The sequence below is a fragment of the Lolium rigidum genome, chromosome 7, assembly GCF_022539505.1.
Source record: "Lolium rigidum isolate FL_2022 chromosome 7, APGP_CSIRO_Lrig_0.1, whole genome shotgun sequence".
In the NCBI taxonomy this organism is placed as follows: domain Eukaryota; kingdom Viridiplantae; phylum Streptophyta; class Magnoliopsida; order Poales; family Poaceae; genus Lolium; species Lolium rigidum.
This window is the reverse complement of record NC_061514.1, coordinates 81,852,947-81,861,491: the sequence shown is the minus strand read 5'-3', so window position 1 is coordinate 81,861,491 and position 8,545 is coordinate 81,852,947. Positions and strand designations below refer to the sequence as shown.

The 8,545-nt window shown below is 47.6% G+C and overlaps 1 pseudogene; it reads left to right on the top strand.

Annotated features, from left to right (window-relative positions):
- The first annotated feature begins 4,220 nt into the window (after positions 1 to 4,220).
- Positions 4,221 to 6,807, top strand: LOC124674745 (annotated as a pseudogene).
- The last annotated feature ends 1,738 nt before the right edge of the window (positions 6,808 to 8,545 follow it).

The window sequence follows — 8,545 nt, the reverse complement described above, 5'->3', positions numbered from 1 at the left end:
CAAATAGTGGTGATTTTTTGCGATTTCTTTCATTCTCTTAGGCTTTGTTTTGATTATTTCACATAAACGATATATTAACCATTAACCATCAGAGTACAAGATTACAAAGATAAAAAAAGAGCAAGAGCCAACAGTTCTAGGTTGCACATAACAGATCCTAGATGGCCAAGAGAGTCAAAAAGGGTTCGTTTGTCCGACGACAGCTCCGGCTCGAACTTGCTTCAATTAATTCAAGGGCCTCCCTTATGCTTCATACCAGTTGATGCCACAGGGGTGACATCCCCAACAGTTTATTTGGTGTATGCACTTGAGGTTTATGATTGACCAGCAGATAATGAATAGCCTTCACTGTGCTCAGACTTAAAGGGTCCCCGCAGATAAATATGAGGATGAACAACAAATGTGATGTCGTTCATCTCCGGTGATATAACCCGAACAACAAAGAGATGACACTTGAGTACGAGTGCCATCAATCAAAGATGATCTTTGTTCAGGCTCGTGTGGTTGACAAAGTTGTCGGCACTCGGCACCCTATTTCATACATGAAAAATATTGTACAATAAATAGTAAAATCAGTCTATAATACCACGATGCTTCAATCTTTTGACCAACTGAGTCCACGGTCAATCAATTGATCGCTGGTGATTTGGTAAAGGGAGTTCCTGGTAATCACTGGTCAAGTCAAATATCAACGCAGATCAATTCAAAATTATGCATGCATGCGCATGTGTGTGCAAAACTGTTTTTGCTCCCAGGCCGCGAGGACAGACGTGCATATGCTACAGAAACCTTACGGACAGACATACCAACAACCGAATGTTTCCTTAATTAGCATAGAGTTCTACTTATATCCTTGATTGGCATTCAAAAGAAACTGCATATACATCTTGACTGTCTTTTTTTCTAAAGCTAACAAACTGCGTGCGGAAAAGGAAGACCATGTGTAGACCAAAGTCGACAGTGATTTTCACGCTATCAGTCGATAAATATCCCCGCATGAGCATGACCAAACCAATTTTGCATGCATTTTCTTCACTCAAGAATGTCCCATGTGCATTCCCACCATGATCAGCATACAAGCATGGAGCAGGGGCCAAAAGTAGGCTTGTGCGGCGCGGGTTGCGGATAAATATTTTCACTAAGCTAGCTACAATTCCAATGTATTCTACAAATCGCTTTCCTCTAATGGGACGGAAAGCGGGCGCCACTTGCAACCCTAGCCAAAAGGCATTTTTCCCTTGCGAAGGCACTAAAAGGTCGGAGCTAAAACAAATCGCACGCCTTTAGTAGTCGCAAGTAGGCAACTTCTCTCTCGTGCGTGGTCATAGTGTACACACAGATGACTGACCAGACAAAAGACCAGAGAATTCCCTTGCTCCTTCCATTTCCGTTCCTCCTGGTGGGCTGGTGGGAATGTCCAAGTCGAAGGTTTGCCAGCGCGTGCCGAGGCTAAGAAAATTAAGTGACCTGAGTGGTCACTGAAGAAGAAAAACAAAAACAGATGCTGCAGCCCTGCTCTCGATTGCTGCTTCGTTGCAGTAACAGCTGAAATTATTTGCAGTTGCCATGTACTCCATCCGTTCATAAAAAAGATGTCTTTGATTCATCTAAAGTTAGATTATGCAGACACTATTTAGTGTATAGATACATCTAAATTTAGACATTCTTTTATAGATGGAAGGAGTAATAATATATGTCTGCTCAACACAGTCAAGTCTTTTAGGTCAAGTGTGCACTGGGAACAGGACTTCACACCCGAGGACTGGCTGGACTGACCAACTGGAAGTTGATATTCAGGCCGCAATTTGCCTCATAATTTAGGGCTTCGCAGAGGGAATAGCATAGACGACCGAGACACGAACAAAAGCGGATTTCCATTTCATGAGATGAAGCGGCAGTGCATCAGTGGATTGAGCGAGAGGAAAACAAAAACTATTATCATCTTGTCAAAGCAAGGGAAAGAGAAAGAAAAGCCCAACCAATTCATATTACGGATAAGCTCCTTTAATAAAAAGATACCATCCCCTTCTTTCTAATTCAAAAAAGAAAGGGGGGGCGTATCCTGCGGGCCCACTCCATTCCAAAGAGCGGTTGATACGATTTCCACTTTGACGGTCCTTTACATTCAGGCCCGAATGTGCCTTGTCATTTATTGTTTTGTAGAGGAAATGGCATAGACGACCAAGACACGAACAAAAGCAGGTTCCATTTCTTGAGATGAAGCTTCGGTAGATCGCTGGATCGAGCCTTACAGAATGAAGAAGATACGTGTGATTCCGCTCACCTCCCAGTTTCATTGGATCGAGCTCTAAGGAAGAAAATACATGAGAACGAAATTACTATCCCAGTATCTGCAGAGGGAAAAATACAGACGACCAACTCACGAACAAAAGCGAGTCCCCGTTTTTTTCCTAGACGAAGGTTCAGTAGATCAGTAGAGCTTACTGAAAACTCCATTGAAAGTTAAAAAAATTCTCTGACAACTTCAACAGGATGTTGTGTTGACAAGAGAAAGTATGAAGAAAAGAAAATGGACCGGGTTTCCTAAATGTTCCTTTTGTGATAGTATTTAGATTGCTAATCATCTTTTCTTCTCATGTACTGTGGCCAAGGTAGTGTGGGGAGCTTTGGGTTCCTGTTTAGGAACAAACTCTTATCCCAAAAGCTTATGGCGAAGTTTAGCTTGGTATTATGCTTTTATCCCTAATGACAAAGTTTTACACCCTGTTAACTGCTGCAGTCTGTTGGTCAATTTGGACCACCAGGAAAAGAACACTTTTGACAATTATGTGTTAAAATCTCCTGTTGGTACTGATCTTCACAGTCTTTTCCTTTCTAAAATATTGGGCAGGTTTATATGCTGAAGGTGATGCTGAGAAGATTAGAGCTGAAGCTGATTGACAAAGCGGTGGCAATGGCGAGAAGATCCCAAGGTGATAGCAGCCCCAGCAAGGATCTTAATGATTGAAGGGCCGTGAGCTTGTTTTATGTCTATTCGATGTTGTGTTTGTTGGACAATATTTGTTGCTTGTCATCTGTGTAGTTGAACTTCTGTAGTTTGCTTGAGTATCACCAGGTTTTTTGCCCCATAGTGGGGTGCTTCGATATTGAGCACCTGTCAGCTGGTTTTCTGGTGATGCAAGGGCGGCCTCTTTCCCATCCCCTTCTCTGTGTTTGTGTTGTTCGCTTGGATACTTTGTATTTCAGTTATGTGAGTAATGGAAAGGGGTAACCTGTTTTGAAAAAAAGTAGAGCTTACTGAAAAAATATACTCCTACATGAGATTCCGAATTTCCGATCACCACGCAGCTTCTGTCCCAAGACTCATGACTGGACTAACCTTGTTAGGACTGACCGCTGGTCTGCCTCGTTTTAAACAGAACTGCAAGTGACACAGGAAAAAGAGAGCCAGTAGGAAAGAGTCATACTGCAATAGGAAATACTCAAGGTCTCGATCAACTTCAAGCCCCACATGGCCATTTGTGCTAGATTATAGTCTAAAATCGATAATGTGGGGTTCTTCAGACCCCCAAAAGAGTACCAGTGAGAACCTATGGAGCACTAGCTAGCAGATAACGACTCCGGTTGTCCATAGCAGAACCCCACACTGCTTTAGCTAAACAGAAAACCTAAGCCCCTCTCGTTTTATGAAGATTTCTTTTCTTGTAGATTTGTATCCACGGCGCAAGCAGCCGGCCCCCTTGTTTAAAATGCTCCTTAAAGCATATGGTTACATTAGTATGATTTGCACGTTCATACCTCCAAGTGCAGCGTTTCTGGCATCAGTTAGGTAAAGCCGCTTTCAGCAACAGGTGGTACCAGTTAGCACGCAGCATACACTAGTGCATTTCATGCAATTGCTGTGGTGAACAACTTGTCATGGGATCCATTATCACTAACATAAGTTGTTGAACATATTATGCATGACATTAAACTGGTGAAGACGCTTGTCGTCATATGCAGGGAGATGAACTGCTGTGCGTAATGAATAATATAACCTGCTACTGTCAACATTGGTATGGACTGCGTGTTCTGCCTCTTCTACCTCCACGCGCACCAACCCAGGGCAGGTGAGTCCTCCTGCTCTGCGCCCACCAATTCAGTGGTCAACCTCGCCTTCCAGGTCCACACCAACCATCACCCGCACCAACCCTGCTCAGCTTCTCTGCCTATTTAATCTCTCCCCTGCCTCCATTCCCCTCCAAGAAGAGCCGCGCACTCCTCTGTAATTCGAGCTCCTCTTCAGCACAAGTACTTCCACCAGAGTGCCAGACAACAATCCAGCACCACTTCCAGAATACATACACACACATACCGGTGTCTAAACCTTACTTGCTTTCCTAGTTCTTTGCATATCTCCATGGAGTGCGAGAACGGGCACATTGCCGCCAACGGCAATGACCTCTGCGTGGCGCAGCCAGCCCGGGCCGACCCTCTCAACTGGGGGAAGGCGGCAGAGGAGCTGTCTGGGAGCCATTTGGATGCCGTGAAGCAGATGGTAGAAGAGTACCGCAGGCCAGTCGTGACCATGGAGGGCGCCAGCTTGACTATTGCCATGGTTGCCGCGGTGGCCGCCGGTGCCGACACCAGGGTGGAGCTCGACGAGTCCGCCCGCGGACGCGTCAAGGAGAGCAGCGACTGGGTCATGAACAGCATGGCGAACGGTACCGACAGCTATGGTGTCACCACCGGCTTCGGCGCCACCTCGCACCGGAGGACCAAGGAGGGTGGCGCTCTGCAGAGAGAGCTCATCAGGTACAAATTAAACCATTCTACTTCTGAACTTCTGATTAAGCATCTTTCTGTGTGAGTACAGAATGCCTTATCTGTTTCTTATTTGTCTGGGCAGGTTCCTTAACGCGGGAGCATTTGGCACCGGCAGCGATGGCCACGTTTTGCCCGCTGCAACAACCAGGGCGGCCATGCTCGTCCGCGTCAACACTCTGCTCCAGGGGTACTCTGGCATCCGCTTCGAAATTCTCGAGACGATCGCCATGCTTCTCAATGCCAATGTGACGCCGTGCCTACCGCTCCGGGGCACAATCACGGCGTCCGGCGACCTCGTCCCGTTATCCTACATCGCCGGCCTTGTGACTGGCCGCCCAAACTCTGTGGCGACAGCTCCAGATGGCAGAAAGGTTAACGCAGCAGAGGCTTTCGAGATTGCCGGCATCCAGCATGGCTTCTTTGAGCTGCAGCCCAAGGAAGGCCTTGCCATGGTCAACGGCACCGCCGTGGGCTCCGGGCTCGCGTCTATGGTGCTTTTCGAAGCTAACATCCTTGGCGTCCTTGCTGAGGTTCTGTCAGCCGTGTTCTGCGAGGTGATGAATGGCAAGCCGGAGTACACCGACCACCTAACACACAAGCTGAAGCACCACCGGGCCAGATCGAGGCCGCGGCCATCATGGAGCACATCCTTGAAGGCAGCTCCTACATGATGCTCGCGAAGAAGCTCGGTGAGCTCGACCCATCGATGAAGCCGAAACAAGATAGGTATGCACTCCGCACATCACCACAATGGCTCGGCCCTCAGATTGAGGTCATCCGTGCTGCTACCAAGTCCATCGAGCGTGAGATCAACTCCGTCAACGACAACCCACTCATCGACGTCTCACGCGGCAAGGCTATCCACGGTGGCAACTTCCAAGGCACGCCCATCGGTGTGTCCATGGACAACACCAGGCTTGCCATTGCGGCCATCGGCAAGCTCATGTTTGCCCAGTTCTCCGAGCTTGTGAACGATTTCTACAACAACGGTTTGCCTTCCAATCTCTCTGGTGGGCGCAACCCGAGCTTGGACTATGGCTTCAAGGGTGCTGAGATTGCCATGGCCTCGTACTGCTCCGAGCTCCGGTTCTTGGGCAACCCTGTGACTAACCATGTGCGGAGCGCCGAGCAGCACAATCAAGACGTCAACTCTCTCGGCCTCATCTCTTCCGGGAAGACCGGCCGAGGCGATTGACATTTTGAAGCTCATGTCCTCGACATTCATGGTCGCCTTGTGCCAAGCTATCGACCTCCGCCACATCGAGGAGAATGTCAAGAATGCCATCAAGAAGCGTGTGAAGACGGTGGCTAGGAAGACCACGAGCACCAATGACGGTGGGCATCCCCACGGTGCACGCTTCCGCGAGAAGGACCTGCTCCCGACGATCGACCGTGAGGCGGTGTTCGCCTACGCGGATGACCCTTGCGGCTCCAACTACCCGGCGATGCGAGAAGATGCGTGCGGTTCTCGTGGAGCATGCCTTGGCCAATGGTGAAGCCGAGCAGGGACGTGCGGACGTCGGTGTTCGCCAAGCTTGCCACATTCGAGCAGGAGCTACGTGCGGTTCTTCCCAAGGAGGTCGAGTACGCCCGGTGTTCCGTGGAGAACGGCACCGCCGCACGGCGAGAACCGCATCGGCGAATGCCGGTCGTACCCACTCTATCGCTTCGTGCGCAAGGAGCTCGGGACTGAGTACTTGACCGGAGAGAAGACGAGGTCTCCTGGTGAAGAGGTGGACAAGGTGTTTGTTGCTATGAACCAGGGTAAGCACATCGATGCGCTGCTTGAGTGCCTCAAGGAGTGGAACGGTGAGCCCCTGCCTATCTGCTGAAGAATGGTTCAAGGAACTCAACAATAGAGTGCTTGAGAATTCAGATGGCGTCTAGCGTGTACTGTTTGTTAATTGTATTTCTGGATATCCATGTTTGCAACGTTCCTCCAGAGCCTGCAGTGCCAGTTGGAAAAGATAATAGCATGGCTTGGTAGTGGTGTTTAGCCTAGAAAACTTCTATGATGTTAGTTAGTAAAAGGGTACACTTTGTGATAAATCTTTTATCTCTAAATAGTAATCCCCCACTACTTGATTTTGCTGGCTTCTCATGCCTCCACGTCACTCTTAATTCCTCTACTTGCCCGCATGCTAGCGCCGAGCGCGTCTCTCCTGGCATAGTCGTACGTGGGCTGGTGGATGTCCGTTCGTGGGCTCGTGCTTGCCACTGGCCTTTTGTCCAGGGAGTAAACACAGTTTGTATTTCGGCCAGAAGCTAATCACAAATAAGAAAAGGAGCCCATACAACTAAAGCGCATATCAGCCCATTATTGTTCGTCTCCTTCCAATCAACAGCGAAGTCCCCCTCAAAGAAAAAAAAACAGCGAAGGGACCAGAAGCCCTCTTCCTCTTCCTCTCCCCCCACGATCTCTGCAGCAATCATTGACTCCTCCCGGCAGTAATGGTTGACACGAATCGTTTAAGCATGTAACCGGCGACGGAGAGGGAGGCAAGCGAGCCGCCCCTGGTCAGTTGCCTTTTTATTCTCCTGTGCCCACCACCTCCGCCTCATATGTACCCCGTCGTTCTTAGTCCACCTTCCCTTGGTTCTCCCTTCCTTGGGTCATGGAGTTTTCACCGTCATGTAGTCCTACCGATCTCGCCGCCGAACTCACGTTGCCGCATAGCCAAAGGGTCCGTCGCCAGTGGCATGTGCGAGTCCAGTCGCGTGAGTTGATCTTCGTTTGGGTGACTGGGTGGATTTGACCCATCATGTTCCTGGTAGCTCTCTCTCCTTGCAGTTTGGATCAATTTTGGTAATCGATTGGCTATGAAAGCATCTGATCCAACATAGGAAAAAACAGGTTTTGCCCCCTCAGATCTGCTTGAGACTCTACCTATTTTTCTTACAATTCTTTCCAATCTATTGAATTTGTATGTGTATCTGTTTGCAATACAGCTAGATGTTGCTTTGATCCCTGCTCGATTGTTCTATTTTATTTAATTTTATTTCAGATTTACTCGATGAAAAATCTTTAATGTAGTCTGATTGATTTTAACTCATCTTCAGGCTTATGTTTATCTTGGAGGATGCAAACTGGATCCACATCTGTGCTCCATCTTATTTTACTGAAGCTATCAATCTAATCGCTATGCTTATTTTCCTGATGGGTTGCCTTCATACGACACACATAAATTTATCAGAACATCCTTCTGCATTTCATGGTAATCCATAATCTTGAAGTTCCGCCGCCATCCGCTCGACCCTCTTATCGAAGTGCCGTTTTCTGGAATTGACTGTCCGCAGCGCCATTGTTGTCCTACATAACCGCCTCCTCTACAGCTATATTGAACCAGCCTACTTTTTATTCAGTTTGGCAGAACATCAAGCTGGGTCTGACTGTTTTCTTAATTATTGGGTTTACTATCAGGGTTCAGAAGTCCATCAGGTGAGATACAATTTTCTTAACGTCTAAGTTTTACTATACAACTTGAATTGTATAATTAAGAGAACTTAGTGCAACTTGCGAGTGGAAGCATGTTTTTTTCTTGGCGTGCATTCTGCTGGCGAAATCGATTAATTGTTATCCTGATCAGATCATGGTTTTCGTCATAGTGCAATTCTTAGCTTCTAATTTAATGGCGGTCGTACAAACAGTGGGTGACTTACTGGTAGCAGTCACCAATAATTTATACTGTATTTCTCAAATCTTACACATAATTTTCAAGGCAATCAGAATGGTGACTCGGTCTGCTACTTATACCACTGGTACAGCGAATTCTCGATG